Source organism: Argiope bruennichi, chromosome 4 (genome assembly GCF_947563725.1).
Source record: "Argiope bruennichi chromosome 4, qqArgBrue1.1, whole genome shotgun sequence".
NCBI classification, from domain to species: domain Eukaryota; kingdom Metazoa; phylum Arthropoda; class Arachnida; order Araneae; family Araneidae; genus Argiope; species Argiope bruennichi.
The window spans coordinates 27,385,641-27,411,777 of record NC_079154.1 but is presented as its reverse complement, the minus strand read 5'-3'; positions in this window follow the sequence as shown (position 1 = coordinate 27,411,777).

Genomic DNA, 26,137 nt, shown 5'->3' with positions numbered 1-26,137 from the left:
TAATAATTTTCTTCCGCGTGAGCTTTTTAGTCTAGAACAAAGTTAACCCTTTCTAGAGCCGTTGGGAAGTATGCTTCCCTCCAAATTTATCAATCTTTGTATGAAATTATGTAGTTTGGCATAAGTTCTGACATTTTTTTAATAAGTCAGGAACTTAGATGCTTCAGTTCTTTATCTCAGACAAAATAATGTGTCTTGATTTGTTACTTAATTATTAATTAACCAAGTTAATTAATTAATCAAATTAAATTTATCTAATAAGCTAAATGAATCCCTTTTCTTATTCTAATTTCAAGACTAAAAATATTTTAACATAATACGACTAGAAAAAAAATGGCCCTTTAAAGGGTTAAGCATAAAATTTTCCTTTATAATTTTTGTCACTTATTCATTGTTTCCAGCTGTTATTTTTTCAACAATCGAAAACTTCATCGAAACGCTTCTTTCTCGTATCCATAGTACAGAGAAAGTATTGCAATCGTCGAAAAAATTGAAACTCGAGAATTTGACGACTACCTACATTTCAAATCTCTTTAGACGAATAATTTCTAAAAACGCATTTTTTAGAAAATATTCGTCTGTCTGTCTGTCTGACGAAAATAACTCAAATATACTTTGAGCTACACAAATGAAATTTAGTATACGGTCTTTACACCAGCTTTGCAGATTTCTTTCAAATTTTTAGTTGTTCTGAAGAAATCCGGCTGTTCGAATATAACTTAACTAAAAATACGAAGAGAATTAGATAAAATCCGGTTCCAGATTTAGCATCTGTAGTGGAGACATTTCTCAAATTTTGAGCCAAATCGAACTGCGGGCTGATTGTCTGTTGGTTTATTCTTTCAGAAGTATAAACGCGATAATTAAAAAACCCAGTGAGCTTAAATATATGAAATTTGGTATACTATTTTCAGAATGCAAGGGCAATTTTTGTATATTTTTTTTATTTCAGTTGGTTGAGAAAACTGTGTCTAAAACATAAATTCAATTTTTGGGTACTACGAAAGCATACCAAGGATTAATCGCCAAATAATTCGACAAGAATGACACAAAAGATTCATTAAAATCACTAAATTCACTCCAAAAATATTTCGTAAATTATTGTACGCCAATGCCATTTAAGGCGTTCTCTGGTTTGACAAGTTCATCAGAGATTAGACGAGAAAATTTTGAGGCGTCCACTTTCGTTTTTATTATTATTATTGCGTTCATCATCGCAACGCAAAAGTTTTTTTAACCCTTTTAAGGGCCAGTTTTTTCAAGCCATATTATGTTAAAATATTTTTAGGCTTGAAATTAGAATAAGGAAAGGGGTTCATTTAATTTATTAGATAAATTTAATTTGATTAATTAATTAGTTTGGATAATTAATAATTAAGTACAAATCAAGACACATCATTTTGTGTGGGATAAAGAACTGAAGTATTTTAGTTTCTGTTTTACTAAAAAAATTTGTCAGAACTTATGCCAACCTACATAATTTCATACAAATATTGGTAAATTTGGTGGAAGCATATTTCCCACGGCCCTAGAAGGGGTTAAATAACCGATAACATTTGGAAAGTATACAAGTCAAATCCTTGCATTGCAACATTTTTATAAACCTATTACAGTGCAGCATGGAAAGAAAATTACAATGATTTTCACTTCGTTCACTGCGGTATTCTGACAATATTTTCATATAATAAAAACCAATACAGAGAATGTCCCTTCTGATTATGCCGAAATGCTAGTTTCTGTACGGATTATAGATAGAAAAAAATGAACCAATTGACTTGAAGAACTGTGTTGATGACGACGATTTTATTTTATTTGAATCGATATATCTTTAGAGCACAATACGATGAATGATTAATCTTTTTCTGGGTGGTCATTGAATTGGTCTAAAATATTGATATTCAAAATTTACTCCATCAATACATTTAATAATGAATCATAAAAGCTATAAAATGTAGAAAATATTTCTCAGCACATTTACTTTTTTAACAATTTAATGCGCGATTTTTTAAATTTGAAAATAGAACATAATTTTGATACTGGAAGTTAATAAACAACAGAAAAAATACAAAAAAAATTAAATTGAAATTTGAAAAAGCATTTCTAATTAAAAATTCTACTTTAAATTCTATTATAATAACATCTTTTCTAAAATCTATTGTAAATTTCTATTTTAAAAACTCTAAAAAATTTACTCTAATTAAATTTCTACTCATTATTTATTAATTTATTAAATAAAATTATGCATCATATTTCATTCAGTATGCAGCGAAGGGTTAAAATATAATTATTCAACTCTTTATTCCTCTTATTCAATTTCTTCATGGTCTATATTTTAAAGAATGTTTCGTTTTTACATCTTAATTTTTTTTAATTTAGTTCTTTATTTCTTGGCAAATAAAGATTTAAGGAATCAAACATTGGAAAGCAAAATTAAGACTTTTATCATTATTTTTCCAGATATACTGATGAAAAAAATCCTTCAGTACTCTGCATCGTAGATCACTGAATATTTTGTGATCACGATACATGAGAAATAATATAAGTGTACGAATAGTCTATGGTTTTAATGCTTTTAGCTATCTTTACATTTAAAAACATTTTTCCAGATATACTAATGAAAAAAATCCTGCAGTACTCTGCATCGTAGATTACTGAATATTTTGTGATCACGATACATAAGAAATAATATAAGAGTACGAATAGTCTAAGTTTTTAATGCTTTTAGCTATCTTTACATTTAAAAACATTTTTCCAGATATACTGATGAAAAAAATCCTGCAGTACTCTGCATCGTAGATTACTGAATATTTTGTGATCACGATACATAAGAAATAATATAAGAGTACGAATAGTCTAAGTTTTTAATGCTTTTAGCTATCTTTACATTTAAAAACATTTTTCCAGATATGCTGATGAAAAAAATCCTGCAGTACTCTGCATCGTAGATTACTGAATATTTTGTGATCACGATACATGAGAAATAATATAAGTGTACGAATAGTCTATGATTTTAATGCTCTTAGCTATCTTTACATTTAAAAACATTTTTCCAGATATACTGATGAAAAAAATCCTTCAGTACTCTGCATCGTAGATTACTGAATATTTTGTGATCACGATACATGAGAAATAATATAAGTGTACGAATAGTCTATGTTTTTAATGCTTTTTGCTATCTTTACATTTAAAATAATTAGAAAAACAAAAAATCAGTTTCTCATCCGAATCTCCGAGTCTCTGGATAAATTTGAAAAAAAAAATTATTTCGTTTAAAAGTTTATGACTCTTAGATACTTGATCAATTATCGTGTGCCCAATTTCGTCTTCACTTTTGGCGCGATATCGCAAAATGAAATCTTAACACATCTCCGCCCTCAACAACTAGAATGATTTCACCACTTTCCATATATAAAGAAACCAATCAGAATGCTCCGCTTGTTGTGCAATTTTAATTTAAAATAGCATCTGATTGTCAAGACGACAAATCGCAATTAATTCCCAAAAATAATCAGTTTTGGTTTCTCCTGCTAACAAGTTTGTACCATTTTTTGCTTTCATGAATTTGACTAGCAATCACAATTTTGGCACATTTGATATAAATTATTGGAAAAATATGAATAATTTTGTTTTAAGTACCTAAATGCAAGAAAAAAATATTGATAATTTCCTTTACCACAATACCTGAAATACGGTGAACTTGATTTTTTTACTTTCCGTAAACATAATATAGAGAAAGTACAGTAATTGAAAAACTCCATACTCGAGATTTTGACGAATCTCCCAGAGTTCGAAACAACACATTTTTTTAGAAAATGTCCGTCTGAAACAACTCAAAAGCGCTTTGCGTTAGATGGATAAAATTTGGTATATGGTCTTCACAATAAATCTGCAGAATTCCGCCAAATTTTGTGTAAAGTCTGTTCAGAAGATTTCAGTCTATCCAGCTTTTCAAATATAATTTAAACGCTAATTACAGAACGAAGAGAGCCAGATAGATAAAATTCTGTGCATAGATTTAAAATCAGTAATGTAGACAGCTATCAAATTCCCAGACAATTCCAACGAGGGATTGACTTTTTGTTGGTCTGTACTTTCAGAAACATTTAAATGCGATAATTCAAAGTGGCAATGACTTAAATCAATCAAATTTGGTGTGTGTGTTTTAATTACAACTGCAGTTTCGTGCCAAATTTTTATTTCAATCAGTTGAGAAAAAAGACATCTAAAATAAAATAAAAAAAATCGGTTTTTGGATGCTATTAACGCTTTCTAGGGATTAATCGCCAAATAATTCGCCATGAATGACAAGATAGATTAAAAACACTAAATTCGCGCCGAATGTAAATATTTCGTAACTATTGCGCGTTAATGCCATGTAAATAGTTCACTGACGAAAATTTTATTAGAGAGTATGCGAGAAAGTTTTAGAGAAACCGCTTCCACTGGTATTTTAAAAAAGTTTCAAAATTATTTCATATTTTCAAATATAAAATGAGCAATATGAACTAATGACCATTTATCCGTATGACAGGAAGCCAAAGAGGGGTCATCAGAAGGCGAAGAAACTTTTAGAAGACAATGCATAAATTATATTGATATATTAATACTGATCGTTTTGATAAAAAAAAATCACATTAATGCAATGCACACGCGTAGAATCCACAGCAATTCTTAAATTCTTTAAGGAGTGTCTTTATGATTTGCAAATAAATGAATATTACTTACAAATAAATAACATTAAAACTTTACGATATCATTTCTCAAAATACTTACATCCAAGATCTTTACATTTTTGATTTCGTGAACGATTTAACTGATGTTGTTTTTCTTCACTTCAATCATTATTTAAACAAAAATTTTAGAAAAATTTATTCAGAAAAAACACTGTTCTTTTTTGCACAAATGCAAAGAAAGAAAGGAATTAATTTCCGAACCAAGTAGATTACATCATAATTTATGTATCCGAATGAAAAAAAATAATTCACTTCATTTGATTATTTAACATACTTAAAAAGAGTTATAATTAAATTAATGTTTTTGTTTCGTTTTTATATATTTTATTTATCCCTTATGGTAAATTCTGCTTGATAATTATGGAGTGGCATCAACTCAGAAAGCAGACGATTTCCATATACCTCTCGATAGTGATTTATATTATTTTTTTTACTGATATTTTTTTTAATATTCTCTTATCTGAGTTTGTTTAAATTAATTCCCAATTTGCTTCCTATACAAAAATAATGTGATAATAATTAAAAAAAATAACTTTAAAAAATATTTTAATAAATACTAATAGGTTTTTTAAATATTCTCTTATCTGAGTTTGTTTGAACTAATTTCCAATTTGCTTCTTATACAAAAATAATACTTGATAATAATTAAAAAAATAACTTTTTGCTTTTCAGCGAAGATTTTATTGTTTTTCGTAATATTATTTCTTCTATAAAATGACGATGCAATAATTGGCTTTATAAAATAGTCCTTTAAAGAATAGTTTGGATATGTATATTTTATAAATTATTTATATGTAAATAGAAATACGTGATTTTTGAAAGAAAAAAAATAGTTTCGCGCATCGCCTTTAAATGCAAACGATTTTCGTACATATATGTACATTAGGAATATGCAAGAAATATTCCAAATGGTTTATTTAAAGTGTTTCCAGAGAATGATTTTAAATTAAAACTAATGTTTAAACTAATTTCAATTTCTTGCCGAAATTAGAAAACAGAATCTATAAAATAACAATATTTAAAAATGACAGCATTATAGTTGTAATAGCATATATTTTCTTTATTTAATACAATTAATTTGAAAAGGCATTTCCCGAAGAACTTCGTTTGCAGTCATTTTGCTTTAGTTTGCATATGAATTTTTTTAAAGTTATGTAAAGAATAAATTTTCATAAATCCTCTTTTAATTAATGACGGCATTTCCAAACATTTCGTAACAGGCAAATTTAAAATAATATATGATGAATGCGTTATTTGAATGAGAAGGCATACAATTTACGGAATAATCTTTCTGAAATATGTCGTTATTTGTTTGAATAGCAAGGATTTGAAATAAAGAAAATAAACGGATATTTTTTTCTTGGCATCTTTTTTTAGATCAAAAAAATTCAAACCTTGATATAATTCGAGAATCAAATATCTAATTTTATTGGTAATTGCTTTTTTGCCTAAGTAGTTCCGTTTACAAGATTGTTATTGTACGCTCCTGAATAGACCCACCGACAGACTATTTGGTCTAAATTTGTACAAATCCACAATCTTAGTGACAAAGTCATGTGCCAAATTTCATTTACATAAATTATGTAGAGTTTGAATTATCGTGTTCATCTGTTCAGAAAAAAATAGTTTGAAAATAAACACTAGCGATTCCCTCAATTTTGTTTATTTATATAATATTAGTATTTTTTTTAACTTCGTTGAGAGATGGGAAGCGGGGGAGGGGTGCAGTTTTTATCTAAAATCATCATCAACGTATCGATTCAAAAATTTTATGCATATTTATAATTATGGCGTTTAGATCATATACCAAATTTCATTTATGTAGTTTCTGTGTTTTAGAGTTACGTTCAAATGAACTCAAATATATAGATTTCTCGTTCAGTTTTTATCCAAAATTCGAAGTAATAGATAGTATTGACTTATATATCACACACAAATTACACGTATCTAATTATTTCATTTTTTAAATTATCATAATCACAGACAATAGTAATTGTAAGGAAATTTACCTCAAGGGAGCTTGAATGGGTATCCTATATGATTTAAAATCAAGAAATCGATTTTTTCCCCCTATAATTTTAATATTATGCCTTTGTATGCTTCTTATGCTAGAAAGTTGAAAAATTTCTGCTGATAATAAAAAGAGTGCGTGTGTCTGTATGTGCATGTGCGCATGTGAGAGAACGAGTGCAAATGTGTGCGAGTATGCTCATGTGTTGGCTGCATACAGCGCACATTTCACTTTGAGCTATCAAATTCAATACAATTATATATTGGAAAGAGAGAATGCTCAAAATGAAATCTGAAACCAAAATATCAGAAGAAATTTTGGAGTTTTTTCTGCTAATACTTCTAAAAATATTATTGCATAAAAATAGATCTTAGACCAATCTCAAACTTAAAGGAATGTCTTTTTTAAATTAATCTTTGTGCAAGTTTTTGATAAATTTCGACAATTTTTAAAAAAATATTTTTTTGCACTAACCTTTGTGGTACTTTTTTATTATTGTGATGAAATTCACTGTTTTTTCTGTTTTATCGTATTTAATTAAGAGATTTTCTTCTTACTGAAAGCTAAAGAAAAAGGGTTATTATCTAAGCAATTTGCAAAAAAAAAGAAAAAATGTGAAAATGAAATTTAAAATGATTTGAAAAGTAACGTTTATTCGAATATAGCAACTGAATAGCTATATTTCTAATGGCATATGACTTTATGGGACTTGAATTCATAAAGCAGTTTAACGTATATGGTAAACAGGTGTAAGGCTATTGAAACAACAAAGTTTTAATGTCTATTACAATTTGATTTTTAAGAATATTTTATTAAAAGAATAAAACAACATATTATATAATTAAGAAATTTTAATTAAGAATAAACTCAACTAATATTTCCAGGAAAGCAAAGGACGTTAATCAGTAATTTTAAATGTATATTAATTTACATGCTATTTAACAAAGTGATTTCTGTAGAAAAATTGAAAGAATTTTTGTAATATAAAGTAGAAAAAGACTCTATATATAAAAAAAGCTAACGTGACACAAAAATCGTATTTATTATTTACTGTACAAGGGCAGCATTCAAATATCAACAAACCATCATATGAAATTCAGACTGCTTCATTCATTGAATATTTTTATTGGTGAATTAAATGCAACGTTTTGTTCAGCTAATTAATGGAACTACAAGATATTAATGAAAATTTTCTTGAGATGCTTCGCCATCTCAACAAAAAATACATTCAGTCAGAGGTTAAAGAGATATAAATGAAATAAAGAAATAGACTTCAAACACAAAAGTTAATCGAGCTCGAAAATATCCTACCAACTCAAGAAGTAATCGTGGTAAGGTTTCAGATTAATTAATAATTTCTCGCCAAGCACATCAAGATTGCGCCAATCATCCAAAAACTCGCCTAAAAACAGCTATTATGGATGGATACCAAAAATAGTAAAAAATGGAATTGCAAAAAAATTGGCGACAAATTGCCTCAAAATATTTCAGTTTTGGCGACCGTACATTAATATGAAGTTTAGCCGCATCGTTATGACTTTCTTATGGAAATTGATATTCATATTTTTAAAACAATTACCTTACAAAAAAGGATCTTAGTATTATCTTAAGGTCTCAAAAAATTATCTTTTTAATGATGTCCACTTCATTTCTGCACAATTTCCTCTTTAAAAAGAAATATTTTTCATTCAATTTGGCACATTATCTGAAAAAAGGTTTTTAAATGCTATGAAGGAATTCAAAGTATACATCAAAACATTCAATCGCGTATTTTTACCAGTCATTAACTCAGTAGTACGATTTTCATATCCGCTTTTATTTCGTAATATATTCGTATTTTTTTTTTATTTGCAATTTACCGATTGAATTCATGTTTTTCAGTTGTATCGTGTAACAAATTAATCATTTAACAACTTAAAATGTCGATAAACTGGGCAAACAAACTAGTCGCAAAGGCAGCTAGTAGTAATATATATAATTTTCTTAATTTGCAGTATAATGATCGAATTCATGTTTTTCAGTCGTATAAAATTACAAATTAATCATTTAAGAACCTAAAAAGTCGATAAACTGAGCGTACGAACTCGTCGCTATAGGCAGCTACTAGTAATATAACTTGCTTTAAAATATTCATTTTTATGACTGCAATTTTTATCGAAATTGCAAAGTGAATTCTAATAGGCCTCAAATAATTATTCAAAGCCAAAACGCGTAAAAGAGAACATTCAAGGAAAACGGAATGGAGGTTGTTCCTTTTTCTGAGGGTATAAAAGAAGAAAAAAATCGAATGAACTTGATCTCCTCCCCACTTCGTCTTGGCCAAAGTCTTTTGCTTCCGGAAGATTTCATTTCGTCTGGCCATTAGTGGCAAATCCTATTAACCAATCAAGGCGAGGGACAGCTTTCATTTTTCCTACCGCACGCACGCTCCCTGCCCACCGCTCCGATGGACACTGGGGAGGGTGGGGGAGAGAAATACCCTTTGTCCGAAAAACAAAAAGAGTCAACTCTCAACGAAATGGACCACCGCTGGAAATGAGACGTGAGATGCTCTTTTTTTCCCGAGTTTCTTTGTTTACATCTAAAAGTCACATTCGACTTGGATCGCTGTTTGGTGATGTAGAAAAGAGTTTTTCGATTTAGGTGTAGAGTATATATATATATATATATATATATATATATATATATATATATATATATATATATATATATATATTCAGGGTATCCGTAAGGTCCTATGTAAAATTATTAACCTTGTAACTACAGTATTATTCTAGTTTTGTACTTTTCCTTGTACCAGAGTAATAGTGATGTTAATTGTGGGGAATCATTTAGATGGGTAAAAAGAGAGTTAAAAGTTATATCAATAGATATCATTTATATTATCGAGTGTTTTGCTCATGCTCCAGGCACTTATCTGAAATGAATATCTACTGAAATTAATTGTTGATATAATTCGGCTTTAGTACTTATCTAAATTCTTGGGAGAATATCGTGTAATACAATCAAACCTTTTAGTTTAGTTATATTAACGTTCCGTTGTAAAGCAACACTAGGGTTGTTTTGGGATGGACCTCGTAATTTTGAATTGCGGTCAGATGACGAGGACGACATCTGAGCTGTACCCCCTTTCCCCCTCTCCACACCACACCAGTGAGAGGACGTTTGGCCGTGACGGATTTAACGTGCAATAGACCCCCTTATACGACGGTTCTACGGTGGAATCGAGTCTCGAACCTGAAACCCTACAACTCCCGAGCCGAGACCTTACCACCAGGCCACCGCGGTCCCTTGTTTAACGAGCAACTCTCATAACAAATGTTTCACATAACGATCAAAACGAAATGTAAAATATTGACTCGCTTTGTAAGTGATGTTTTGCAGAACGACTGACACCATGGCAAGATCGGCCTGTATTGGTCAGATAGCGTTGTCTAACGAGATTCTGAAGTGTTAAGCCTTTTGAGCCTTAATCGACGAAACTGTGTCTTTGGCATTTATGGAGCTAAAGGTGGAAGCCACAAAATAGTTGAGCTGGTCAACTATCAAACCTTGTTTAGTAAACATCTCTCATAACAAGTGTTTCACATAACAAGCGAAACAAAATGTAAAATAGTGATTCGCTTACTGAGCGATGTTTCGCAGAACGAGGAGACACCATGGCATCATATGCAGGACTTGCTTGTATCAAGTCTATGTTGCAGCTTATTTCAATAGAATACGTTCAATAGAATACGCTACATGGAAGATGTCGCCAAATGGTCGCCAAGCCGGGGGTTCATTCATCCAGCTACAATAGAGCTCTACGTAAAACTGTTTGTCTTACGATAGAACTAACTGTGCTGGAAAACAACACAACTTTTATTGAGAAATTAGTTTAATTTTAAGGCTGGTGTATAGTACCCAAATCGTTTCTATTTAAGATCTTCTCCGACTTTTATTGTTAAATCCCGATAAAATCAAGAATACAAAAAATTTTCAATACAATCCTGGTTACCTTGCAGATTCTATATATCAAAACTGATCAATTTTGTCTGATCTATCCACTTTTCAATTTAAAAAAAAATATGCATTCAGTATCAATGACTGCGAATTTTGGAAAATCCCATTAAAAATTCCAAGAAAAAAAAATGCTATACTCTAAGGTTCTCTTCATGGTGCAAATTAGTTTCTTGAGAAACCAACTACTTGTTGTCTTTTGCAATATTATCTTTTCATGTTCTTTAGCTTGCTTATATATATATATAATATATATATTTGCATCCAACGCCGAACAACGTTAAACAGATCTTTTTAATGAATAGAGTCTTGAAAGAAATCGCGCGCATTGATAAAAAGCCATTACGCCACTTATTGTTAACTTGAAGAATTAGAGAAGGAATTTAAATGTGATTTTTGATATTTTTGTCAGCGAAATCGAACCATAATTGTTGATGAGAATTGAGTCACCGTTAATCATGTGAAATAAAAAGAGGGCTTAAAAAGCAAGTTGGCGACATTTTATAAGCACAGAAAAGGGACTTCCCACTTTCAGAAGTGACACTGGAACCATAACTTAAAGAATTGCTTAAAAAGCATTTAAAACCGCAGTTACCTTTATCATATTTTGAAAGGTATGCCAATACTTTACTTGAAAAATATTATTATGAATTTAAGTGAGCAGAAAATAATTTTATGGGTGTGGTTAAAATTAAATTAGTATTATTTATTAAAGGGGTACACATGTTTCGTTGCTTAGCATCCCATTTTGAAGCAACATTGGAACTAATTTAGGACTAATAACATAAATTTGGCTTAGTTTAATTATATTAACGTCCCGTTTAAAGCACCACTAGCTTATTTTGGGATGGATCTCGTAATTTAGAACCGCGGTCAGATGACGAGGACTGCACCTGAGCTAGCACCCCTCTCTCCACACCACACTACACCAACGGGTGGACGTTTGGTCCTGACGGACTTAACGTGCAACAGACCCCCTTACACGGCGGTTCTTCGGTGGAATGGGGTCTCGAACCTGAAACCCTACGTATCACAAGCCGGGACCTTATCACATAAATTTGGATGACAACAAGAACGATTTCTTTATTAAATCTTTTACCTACCGGGGGAGACCACAGATATGAGGATGAGAAGATTCCGGAATGGTGGTTGGTTCTCGTCATCCGGGTGATAACGAATGGTGTGGGATCGACTTCCCCTACTGATGAAGGGATGCTCTTCCCACGGGAAGGTTCTACCGTTGCCGGTGATGGCCCTTAGGACTCAACTTTAGTTTCTACCAATACTGTCGCAGCGCACGGTCATTCAGATTTTTTCCATGTACCTCAGAACGGGTCGGGGTAGTCAATAGTAATTATTGAATTACAATAGTAATTATTGTAATGAATAATGAATAATTAATCGTCATCATGAAATGCAATTCAGAATAGATATAACCTAACATTACCTTATATTTTAATTCAATTTAGAATAATGATATATGGAGATATTCGTTACTTTAGCTGATTGATTGAATTTTCATTTAATGTAATCTCAATCCTATATAGCTAATTTATTTTTCAATTGAGATATTGTTCATTAAATATCAATCGTTATTATAAGTTGCACGTCTTTTTTAACAACTCTTTCAAACAAGAGATTTATTCAAAATTTTAATTTTTAAAAATGAAACAATACTAATTAAATAGGAAAACATGTCTTAAACATATTCGATTAAGCTGTTTCGAAATGTTTTTGCATTTAAAAATATTTATTTATCAAAAAAAATCAAATTTTACATCTTTAGAGAATGATAAAAATTTGAAAATTTAGCATATTCGGCAAAAGAACTGCATTCATTACTTAGATATTGTAATTTATCGAGTAAAAAAAACTTGAAATAATCAAAACAATATCATAAATTATCACTTCCGGCTATCAGACAAAACTTATTTTCTATTTTCTTCTTTAAAGATAACATTTTAAATAAGATAAAAGAACAGGGTTTGGTTTTTTTTTAACCGATATACTAAATAAATTATGAAATTTCATTTTTATTCTGTAGTTATTACAGATTAACATTTAACTGAACTTGTAGTTAGTTAATAAGTACATAGTATTTATTATAAGAAATTCCCTTAGATTTTGTACCGTTTAGAGAAATTATGAATGTTAATATTTGAATAAATTTCAGTTAATGACGGATATTTTAAAGCAATCCTTAAGATTTATTTGATTCGAAATACTTTCGTTAAATAAGATGCAATAATCTACAACTACACTCAATTGTTAATTTTTATCAATACAAGAAGTCATTCTAAATAATATTGCATATTAAATTTATGAATTTGGGAGCAATTCAGTTCAGTTTTGCTTTCAAAAATCTCCTTTGAACAGCCATTATTTGTTAGAAAGGATTTAATAATATCATATCATATTTACATTTTTGTTCTCAGTTAACCTAAAATGAATTACAAACAAATCCATTTCAAAAATAGCTTTTTAAACATATATATTTAAAATAATAGGGAAAAAAACAGCTCTCCAACAACTGATCTATTCGGCTAATTTTCATTTTATATGAAGGCTTATGACCCCTAAATATGTCACCAACTGTCGCCTACCTTCTCCCACACTATATTCCATTTTCGAAACAAATCTCAAAAATACCGTTTCATCCTATATTCTCTTTGGGGAGGGGGGGGGTGCACGGTAGAGGTCTCTGGCTTCAATAAATGAATCAATTTCATCAACTTTATTTCATATCAAAGTTCATGACCGTTAGATATGTTCTAATTGATGACCCGTTTCTCTTCCCTCCTTCTTTTCTCCATTTTCTATAGATAACACATTATACAGACCTCACCCTCAACAATGGAACTGATTTCTCCCATTCATTTCGCCAATTTGAGTTTATCGTAAACCATAAGAATGCACTATGATTATTATGCACATTTATTTTTAAATAATTCTACTTTCATCGAGGCTTGAATGACGTCGAAATAGGTTGACATTATTAAATTTATGGGCCAGCAACTGATGGCCTGTCGCTAGCATTTTTTAAATTCATTTAAGTTATATTAACCTCTCTTTAAAAGCAACACAAGGGCTATTTTGGAAGGAACCTTGTAATTTAAAACCGAGGTCCGATGACGAGGATGAAACCTGAGCTGGCACTCCCCCCCCCCCTCGCGTCCAAACCCGCTTACATGATGGTTCTTCTTCGGTGGAATCGGACCTCGAGCACAAAACCCTACGGTTTCGAAACAGATCTGACCACCAAGCCGCTGCGATCCTTAGTAATTTTTTAAAATAACTTTCGAATTTTTTTAGATCAAAAACTTATATTATGATGTTTTTAACAACAGATCGATAATAATGATCATGAAAATATCATATTTATAAATAGGGAGAAGCATTTTAAGAACCACAATTTTTTTTTCTTCATTAATTGTTAAAAATTCTGATATGATTTGGAAAAGGACAAAAGTGAAAAATTAAAAATTATTTATAAAATTAGATTCTAACTGTTAAAAGGTGGAAAACATGCAACCAAACTAAAATCCCCAAAAACAAAACCGAGTAAAAATCAAATTTTAGAAACCAATTTTAGAACGAAGCGTAACCTAGGCACACTTAACCAGACACTATGATGAGATATAATAGAGCCTTATCTCCCAAGAAAGCCCCCAATCCTTTCAAAGTCCATATCTCCCAGCAGCTCCTTTCATGCTGTCTTCTCTCTCCATCGAAATGTCAGCTCACGCTACCTGAGGCAGGAGGTAACCCTATTATCTTTCCACTTCTTCGGCCGCATTAGCTAATCAACAGTCCCCTTCTTACCACAGATTGAAAGGGATAGATAACTCGATGGTTTGCTTGGATGGAATTATTATCATCCGCAGACACGGGATAAACACATATCCCGCCGCCATCGAGATTTTTCTCTGGGGCAAACGATAATTGAGTTAGCCATTTTTGTCGGAAAGATGCTGTCTCAGCAAACAGAGATATCATCTTTTTTTTTTTTCTTTTGTAGTTAAGGTGAAATATTTTATTCAGGTGCGGATTCTAAATTCTAAGAAAGAATAGATGATAATGTTTTTGGATAATGATGCTCTATATTCATTTTTATTGAAATTCGAAAGCTGCCAAGTTGAATTTTAAGCTTTTTATCAGATTTCGATGAAGTGACTCATGTGACGTCACAGTAATCGCTGCGCATGTCATTTAAAACATCTGCCGTATTTAGAACTGTTGTGTTTATTATTAGTATTTTATGTTTGTTTCCATTTTATCCGATTTTTGTTAGTGAAAAAAAAAATCGCTTGGTTTTTGGTTGTTACAATACAAACAAACAATTGTCCTATGAAAACGTTTTTCAAGTTTCTAGTTATTAAATTTGAATTATTAATTGCACGAACTGATAAAATTCGTAACGTATTTTGACTAAAATTGTGGTTTAACGATTAATATTATGAAAATTAATACTTTATCATTATTATTTTATATATTTTTTCATTTTTCTGAATTTTGTGAGAAAGAAAAAAAGAGTTATCGTTCGTCGTTTATTTGCTATATTACGAAAAAAAAAACTGAGGTACGGAAAGTTTTTTTTTAAGTTCTCATTTATTAATTTCGAATCATTAAACACAGGAACTGAAAAAAATCTAATATAATTTTTTTAAATCTACTTTACATTGCTTAATGTTGTTTTTTTAGACTAAAATCTAATAATACGCGTCAACTCATTAATATTATCTATATTTGAACATAAATTGTCTTTTAAAATAAGTGACCTTATGAATAATTTAAATAGAATTAATTATCTACGTCACAAAACTATTTTTAAAAAGTAAATGATTTGTTTAAAATTTGTTAGAATAATACGTAATAATTATTTAGTAATAATTATTAGTTAGAATAATAATTATTTTCATTTTAAACATAAGTCGATAAATTATAAATGACGCAAAGTTTAAAAACTCTTAGAAATCAAAGTAACTGAAGGCTTTAAAATATAAACTAAAATTAAATTACCCTGAAAAATATGAAGCAAAAATAATCATTAATTTCATTGAGCAAAGAGTGTTTATTTTGTAATAAACAGCAGTTTTCATAACATGTAGTAGATTTGAAATTTGAATCGGCAAAGATCATTTTATGTCCAACATCTGAGCATGAATTGATATCAATTTTAATCCACGAAATTGCAGAATCGTAAAATTAATAAAGAATGCAGTAAAAAAAATAAAAGAAAATAAGATACTTCATTTAAATATATGCAAAATAATAAATAAAGAGATTTTTAATGTTCATCTCAACAGGTATGAAAACTATTTACAACAAAATGTTGACATATTTTAAATTAATATCGTGAATTAGAATTTTATGTGGCATGTTATTATATTATATATTTGAGTATCTAATTCTCAATTGCATAATTTACCTTGAAAGCATTTCACTATGATGGTTTGGTAATCAAGAATCAATAAATATATTCTGATGATAGTCACTGTATTTAATTTTTTTTTTTTTTACTGTAAGGCATATTTGATTATTTCTTTTTATTTCTGATTGCAAAGATATAAAATAATTAAAGGATATTTAAATGTTAAGATATTATAGTAAAATATTTTTAAGAAAAAGTAAAATACTAAATGCATTATTGCTAACTTGAAACATAGAAAATTAAAAAAAAAAAATTTTTTTACACAAAATTATTTATTTATTACAATAAAGCTTTAATTATACTAGAAAATGAATCTTTTCCAAGAAAACGGTATTGAAGACTTTGTATGAAATCTGAAATAAAATCTTTTTAAGAATTTACAATGATATCTTTAATCATTTGTTAATTGACAAATCTTTCTTTAAAAAGTTTCGTTTAACACAAATAAGATTTCTTTGAGTATGAAAAGTATTATTCCATTAATATAATTATATTCTGTCTTAATTTGCATTAAGTGAAATCGGCTCAGCTTATTTATAACAATTTACTCCATACTAATGCTTCAAGTTGGCAACAGTTGAAACTTCAGACGATTTTTAATAAAAAGTCGTCTAGACGTCGCTTTCAGGGAATTAAAATAGACCAAATAATCAGCTATAAACGTGTAGTTAAAAGATGAAACAAGATTATGTGTGAATTCTGAAACAAAACAAAACAAGAAACGTCTCGAAGTTTGGAAAAATTTTCAGATTGCACCTGTCTTTCAAAAAAAGAAAAGTGATTCAAAATAGGAGGAATTATTTAATAAAGTAACTTTGATTAAAATTGCCATTACGATATTAATTTTAGAATTTTATTCAACAATTCATAATTTACATATAAATATAAAGATCATATCTTGTATATGCCTTACTTACAATCTTGTTAAATATGAAATTTGAAATTCCAAATTCTGAAACAATTTCCATAAAGTGTTTAATTTCAATTTCGAATACCAAAAGAATTTACATAGATATTTAATGCACCATGATTCGATATGTGTGAGCTAATTTTGAACTTAAAGAATTTAGAACCCGTTTTAGAATTTAAAAGACAGACTTTTTGATAAAATTAAAACAGATCTGCTATATATTTCATTTGAATTGAATTTAAAACATTCCAATCAGTTTCTAGTCTTTAATGTTAATGAATTCATTTTTTTATAATTTAGGCGAGTATTTTCCATAATTTATCCTAATTTTTCAAAATAACGTTTTCTATTTTGCATATAAATTGATTCTTTAAAGATTATTTATTAAATTGCAAATACATTAATTTAAAATCGAATATTAAATCTGCATCAAATGAAGCAGAATATGTAAAAACTATTTTATGTGTCATTTTAAAAGTATATTTAAATTTTATTATTTTTTATAATTATTTCTTATAAATGTTTTTATTTGGAATTTCTAATTTCCAGATAAAACTGTATTCCTACAGGCTTAAAAGATATCTGGGGAAACTATATAGTAAAACTTCTTGAACACTTTTTTTTGTAAATTATTTATAAATTAATTATATCACAGATTTGGATTTACTTGGAGTTTAAAATTTTCTTGGTAATTTCATTTCACTTTTCAAATTTAAACAAATTCTTAGAATGCATGGTTCAATTTCAAAAGAAAATGAATTGTGTTCCTCTTTTAACTCCTTACATTAATTCCTGGAGAAAGAGAAGAACTTTTTTTGTACAAAATTTTTCATCTACTTGGATTTGAAATTCCTTGGTGGTCAACCTTTCTTTGAATATATTCCAAGATTTATAATTATTTCAATGAGATTATTGCTAAATTTTTGACATAACGTGAAGTGACGTAATAAATACTTCCAAATTCATAATATTAAACTTTTCAATTAGTCAGACTACTTTTCCGGAGCACTTCTATGCATTCTTACATACACCTAGGGTGTATAGGTTTTTTTTTCTCTATGGTATTTCTTTATTTGAATGGATTCCAAATATTATAATCATTCCAATGAAGATTAGTGCTATTTTTTTTGTCACAACTTGAAATGATGTGACAAATACTTTCAAAATTCAACTAATATTAAAGTTTTCAATTTGTCATCCAATTTCTATGTAATCCACTAGGTTGTGCAATTTATTTTCTATGATCATTCTTTATTTAAATGGATTCCAAATTTTATATTTATTCCAATTGAGATCAGTACTTTTATCAAAATTTAAAATGACAGAAAAAATAATTTCAAAATTCGACTAACATATTAAAATTTTCGATTTGTCATCCAAATTATGCAATCTTACATCCACTAGGTTGTGCAGCTTTCTTCTCTATGGTCATTCTTTATTTGAATAGATTCCAAATTTTATAATGATTCCAATGAGATTAGTGCTAATTTTTTTGTCACAACTTGAAATGATGTGACAAATACTTTCAAAATTCGACTAATATAAAAGTTTTCAATTTGTCATCCAATTTCTATGTAATCCACTAGGTTGTGCAGTTTATTTTCTATGATCATTCTTTATTTGAAGGGATTCCAAATTTAATATTTATTTCAATTGAGATCAGTGCTTTTATAAAAATTTAAAATAACAGGAAAAATAATTTCAAAATTCGATTCATATTAAAATTTTCAATTTGCCATCCAACTTCTATACAGTCTTGCATCCACTAGGTTGTGCAGTTTATTTTCTATGGTGATTCTTTATTTAAATGGATTCCAAATTTTATAATCATTCCAATGAGATTAGTGCTAATTTTTTTTGTCACAACTTGAAATGATGTGACAAATACTTTCAAAATTCGACTCAAAATTTTTAATTTGTCATCCAAATTATGCAATCTTACATGCACTAGGTTGTGCAGTTTATTTTCTATGGTAATTCTTTATTTGAATGGATTCCAAATTTTATAATTATTCCAATTAAGATTAGTGCTTTTGTCAAAATTAGAAATAATGTGACAAATAATTTCAAAATTCGACTAATATTGAAATTTTCGATTTGTCATCAAACTTCCTTCTTGAAATACTTTTATGCATATTTTTCCATTCATTAAAATGAAGAATTCCTATAGGACCATTCTAACTTTGAATGGATTACAAACTTTAAATATTTCAAGTAGATTACTGTTAAATTTTAGTCATCACATTCTCAAATTATGTGACAAATGCTTTCAAAATCCAACTACTAATAAATTGCCCATTTGTCATCAAACTTCTATGAATAATCCATCGCGGTGACTAATTGCTTCTAACAGATTTTCAGCAAAACTATACCATGTTTACTGAACTGAATAATAGCAATTAGCTGAATTATAGCAGCACTATCTCAAAGTTGCTAGATTATTTGTCAACAGACCTTTTAAGGTGTGTACCCCCATTAATTCTGAAGGAATGTCAGTTTTCTTCTTTTTTATTTCAACAGCCTCAAGAATAAAGTAATTTATTTAAGTCTTGACCATTATTAGCTTTTGCAAAATGGCAATGAATCATTCGCTGCTCTTCAGACATCTTGCATAAATCATTCCTTCATCAACATCATCCGTCAACCGGAAGTTTACTTTATCAACCTGACGCATGGAAGTTGCGTTCAATCTTCATTTAAAAGTGCGCAAAGTTGGTACGCGATTAATTTTCATTTAGAACTTATTCAAACCTGCCTTAAACTGAACAGGGCTGAACTTCCTGCAGCTTTTTAACTGCAACCTCATCAGATTCGTAATTGTCAAAAATGACATTTTTCTGAAAGCCCAATTTTTATCTCAAGTTTGGAGAAAGAATATTAATAACAAAAGGTTTCCTTTCTTTACCATTTTTAGTTTGTTCTTTTCTGGAACTTTCACGCAAGTGTTATCGCGCCTTCATTAAAAATTTCTTTCCCTTCACTGAATTAATGTCAGTTAAAGTTACAGTTAACTCTCACTTAAGAGCAGAATTTTGTCGACAGTTGCTATATAACAGATATCTCCAGAGACGGCCGAGAAAAATAAAAGCAGGTAGTTATGAATTCATTATGATGCATTATTAATAATGAGAGAATAAAGGAAAAAAAAATTCTGCGCCTTTTATATGTTTTTTCATATAAATATATATATTTATTATGAGCTTGTATTCTCCTATATTGTATGTAAATTATGCTTAACAAACTTGTTGAAAAGTTTTCGTTGCTTGAAATAATTTTTTTTAAAAAATAGTTTGTATTTAGTATATTTTTTAAGAATTTCTTTCAAACAAGACTGAAGAAATTAACATTTTACCAACTCATCTTTTTTTTTTAGATTTGTGTTACGCTCTTTGATGCGTATATATAAATATTTGAAATTCTTGGAAGAAACAGAATTTTGCGAGACATAATATGACATGAAAATGTATTTAAGCATACGATGTTACGACATTATGCGTACAAAATTAAGTTGCTGTCCGTCTTTTACATATTTAACTACATTTAAATGTATGAAGAATAAAAGTGTCTTTCAGAAACCTTCTGTTCAACATTTTGATGCTTAGCAGAAGAAAAAAAAATAAATGTCTAAGAGGAAATTTGGATATTTCTTCAAATTCATGTTTCCTGGGACTTTCTAAAACTCTAGTTATATAAATGTTTGAAGATAGTTTGATATAGTTAGAATTAGTTAGAAATGAATTAAATTCAATCGAGATTCAAAATTTAAATCATTCTTAAAGCGGAAGAAATTTCTAAATTAGCATTAATAAGTCTCATATTAAAATTTTATTTATTATTTCCCATTCTAATGTGAAATATATTTTATTTATATTATTTCATTTGTATTATATTATTCATATTATTTCATTTGTATTATATTATTCATATTATTTCATTTATATTATATTATTCATATTATTTCATTTATATTATATTATTCATATTATTTCATTTATATTATATTATTCATATTATTTCATTTATATTATATTATTCATATTATTTCATTTGTATTATATTATTTATATAATTTCATTTGTATTATATTATTTATATTATTTCATTTGTATTATATTATTTATATTATTTCATTTGTATTATATTATTTATATTATTTCATTTATATTATATTATTTATATTATTTCATTTATATTATATTATTTATATTATTTCATTTATATTATATTATTTCATTTTATTATTACATTTCATTTATTATTCCCTATTCTAATGTGAAATATATCGATCATTGCTTTTAATAAATGTACTTCGGTACCATCTCATTCAAAGAGGTTAACTATTAATACCCAGATTTAGTCATGCGATTCCATATCGAAAAAATATTTCTATTATTAAAAATAAAAATATGAGTCTGAATTAAAAAAAATTTAAATTATCAGTCAGAAAGAGAAAGCAGATTTCGCTTATTGAAAAATAGGAAGAATTCCCTCTCCCACCCCATCAATTATGGAGGAGTTAGTTAGTTAGCTATATTAACGTCCCGTTTTAAGCAACACTTGGACTATTTTGGGACAGACGTCGTAATTTTGAACAGCGGTCAGATGACGAGGACGACACCTGGACTGGCACCCCCTCTCCATATCACGCCACACCAGCGGGAGGACGTTTGGCCTTGACGGATTTAGCGTGCAACAGACCCCCTTACACGACGGTTTTTCGGTGGAATCGGGTCTCGAACTTGAAACCTTACGGCTCACGAGCCGAGACCTTACCACCAGGCCACCGCGGCCTCAGTTATGGAGGAGAATGTAACCGATACGAGTTTCTACTGCTTTTTACCTATACTTTAGCCCCTTATTGGAAAACCGAGTATCACATTCATGATTTATAAGGGAAGAAAGACTTCCGGAAATTAGGGGGTGAAAATCATTTTTCAGCAGCCGATTTGAGTCCCCGTTTTACATTCAATCGAATGGGAGCTTCGAGGAAATAAAAAATTCCATCCATTCTTTAAATTGGATGGCTCATCTACTGACTTGGTCCGCATTTACAGCCTTCAAATTCATTTAGACATTTTGCGGCCTTATGCAGTGCATTTTATGAGATCTCTTTAAATAAGCTGGTTAATTTATTTTCAATTTCAATAGATATTTTTTGCCCAATTGGTTATTTTAATTTACGTATGCTAATGATTATAATCTAATTTCTTAATTTTTAGTAACCATCAAGAAGAAAATGTTGCATGGAAATGTATACCACAATGGAAATGTGTGCATTTAACTTCGTAGAAATGCATACATTTCCATTTATTTATTCTGGCTCGTGCCTACGTGGCATCCACATTTGCCCACAATTCTATTAACCCTTTAAAGGCCCATTTTTTTCTAGTCATATTATGTTAAAATATTTTTAGGCTTGAAATTAGAATAAGAAAAGGGATTCATTTAGCTTATTAGATTAATTTAATTTAATTCATTCATTAATTTGGTTAATGAATAATTAAGTAACAAATCAAGACATGTCATTTCGTCTGAGATAAGGAACTGAAGCATCTAAGTTTCTGACTTACTAAAAAATTTGTCAGAATTTATGCCAACCTACATAATTTCATACAAAGATTGATAAATTTGGTGGGGAGCATACTTCCCACGGCCCTAGAAAGGGTTAAGCTGGTGTTTATAAGGCATCAATAAATATTGAAATATTAAAGCGAAATTAACATGATTAATTTTACGTGGCAAAATATTAACATTATTCTAATGGTTTTTTTTTAATAATTTAGAGAATTCGTTTGTTTGTTTTATTACAGATCTATTTACTTGGTAACAAATGATATATTCTTTAAACATTTGTGCTTGAAAGATTTCCCACGCACGTCAGAATACTTTAGTCACAAAATCACCAATGACGTGTAGTGCACGTCAGGCAATGATGTTCGCGAACCATTGTTGGAGCACAATTTACAAGAGCACAGTCTTAGGTCGGAAATTAATTCATTAAAAAGATATAAATCTTTTTTCCGATTTCTATAAGGTATGGGATATTTTCCTTGCCTGACTGCGAGTCACAGTGGACTCTTTTGGCATGAACATTTGTGAATCTTTTACCTGGGCAAGTGGCCAATCGGGATGCCTATGTCCCTTCGATCCCAAGTTCATAGTCTGCTTGATTTAAATTCCAGCACTGATTAGTTCAAACGCAATAATTAGTTCAAATTCAACCAAATCTTCTCGAACTATCTTGCTCAGTGATATGGGAATCTAGGCACCCTGATCAATGAAGATATGCAACAATTTTTCTATTCGAAAATCAAATGAGAACCATTATAATATTCGTATAAAAATTTACAAAAAGATTTATTTGTTTGATTGAAAAAGTGAAAATTTAAATTGAAGGAGAAATTAAATATCCGGGGTTACAGGAACTGCTTTAAGTACGATATAGAGTATTGAAGATATGTATCTTCACAAAATTTAGCAATAGTTTCTTTTTTCTCAAGTCTTAAAACACGAAATATCTTACTGATTGCTTTTTCTTCAAAAAATACTGGGATGTATTCTTTTTTAAAAGCCTATATCTAACTACAGCTAACTTCCAAATCATTTTCCGACACTTTGACATTTAGATATCAAAAATAAATCAGTCGATCAAAAATAAATCTACTTTTTAATTGCCAAAATCGCATATCTGATTTAAAATTTTCTTTATACTATGTCAAAGTGCCAAAATACATTTTTTTTCAGTTCTTACTTAACGAAGTATTTACTTTCCTTCACTTTTGATTTTTCGCCAAAGATGCCAAATCCTTACCCAACAATACTTCCTCGGGAAAGTTTGATTTTAATCGAAGTAATCTACTCCCCATTGGATCAAGTAAATCTTACATTGGTGATACTCCGTAGCAGAAAAGAAATCAAGAATCTTGTACTAGGGCACCTTTACACCCCTACCCCTTTCCCCATCGTTCCAAAGAACAGAACCTCAAAGTTTATCAAGCCAGGCAGTGCCCACCTTTCCTTTTATATCTTTTTGTTGACGGCGCGAAGGCTGTAAGTCGATTAGTTTTAGGGAGATTCTTGATGAGAAAATGACAGGGATTTTGAGGCCCTTGATTAACTTTGTTGTTCGAAATCACGATAGGCCACCCTCATCAATCAAGCTCAGAAAGGCCTGACGTCACCAGTCCCTTATTCTTCATCCAATCCCCTGGAGAGGGCGGGGATTGGCTGAGAACAAATTGAGAATGGGTTCGAATTAGGAAAAAAATGTACGTGTTACGTGTTTCGGAAAGAACTGGCGAGCTTTGACCGACTTAACCCGAAATAGTTTTGGATTGTTGTTGATAGGTGACAAAATGGTGTAAACAAACTGTAACAACTACAACAATCGTAAAATTTACATTAATTACTTGTTAATTGGCATTAAATTGTTCAGCAAACAATTTTAATCAGTAATGATCCTTCGATATTTTTAAAAAATGATTTGTAATTTCTTTATCATTAAACCAACCAATGTTTATGCTGGTATTTATTTCGCTTTTTATAGGGTTTAATCATCAAGTGGCTAAAAACAATCTACGCAGCAATACAATATAGCATTAAACTTATAATTGCTGGAGACTCAAAGACGGTCAGACAGCATTGGTGATGAATGTCAATGCTGAACTTTCATTGATATTGTGTGCATGAATTTTAATAACTCCGAGTTTCATTTGCCCTTTTGAACATAAAATAGTAACTACATAATAACTAAAATGAAAGGCATTTTTTTTATTAATGAACCAGCTTAGAGAAATTTAATCGAGATCCATAATGCTTGAATTACTCATTAGAACAAAGCAATAGAATTCCTTGCTCCCTTAAGCTATGAAATATCAATGCATCTTATCCTTAAATATTCACAACAGAAAATATAAGGGATCAAATGTAAACGAAATAGTGATTGCAGTTTGAAGTATTTTTTTATAAGTGTGGCATAAATGTTGTGTGAAAATTAAAGTTGAGATAAGGCAGCCAGCAGTATCGTCTAGCAGGCCATCTGTTGTCTCCAACATGTTTGTGATTAAAGAAACGTTATGCTAATCCTTTTTACTAACAAAAAGTGTCTGAATTCGAGATTAGCATTCTTAAAAGTGGAAGCGGATGGTCAACATGCAGAGTCATTGTTTCATGTACAAAACTGGTGCATGCATATTTGCATCCATTGAGGTGATTTTAGTCTATGACAATGCACGGTCATTCACATTCGGCTCTAAACAAGTTGACGAAGGTTCGGTAGGCAGTGAGTGTTGGGGACATCCACCATATTGCCCCTATATTTCATCACATGACTGACACATTTATTCCATTGAAAAAGGCATTGAAATATCGTTTCTTTCACTCAAACAGTAAAGTCATGGACAATCAGTCAGGAAAGCAAAGTCATGGACAATCAGTCAGGAAAGCAAAGTCATGGACAATCAGTCAGGAAAGCATTGTCATGGACAATCAGTCAGGAAAGCATTGTCATGGACAATCAGTCAGGAAAGCAAAGTCATGGACAATCAGTCAGGAAAGCAAAGTCATGGACAATCAGTCAGGAAAGCAAAGTCATGGACAATCAGTCAGGAAAGCATTGTCAGGGACAATCAGTCAGGAAAGCATTGTCAGGGACAATCAGTCAGGAAAGCATTGTCAGGGACAATCAGTCAGGAAAGCATTGTCAGGGACAATCAGTCAGGAAAGCATTGTCATGGACAATCAGTCAGGAAAGCAAAGTCATGGACAATCAGTCAGGAAAGCATTGTCATGGACAATCAGTCAGGAAAGCAAAGTCATGGACAATCAGTCAGGAAAGCAAAGTCATGGACAATCAGTCAAGAAAGCAAAGTCATGGACAATCAGTCAAGAAAGCAAAGTCATGGACAATCAGTCAAGAAAGCAAAGTCATGGACAATCAGTTAAGAAAGCAAAGTCATGGACAATCAGTTAAGAAAGCAAAGTCATGGACAATCAGTTAAGAAAGCAAAGTCATGGACAATCAGTTAAAAAAGCAAAGTCATGGACAATCAGTT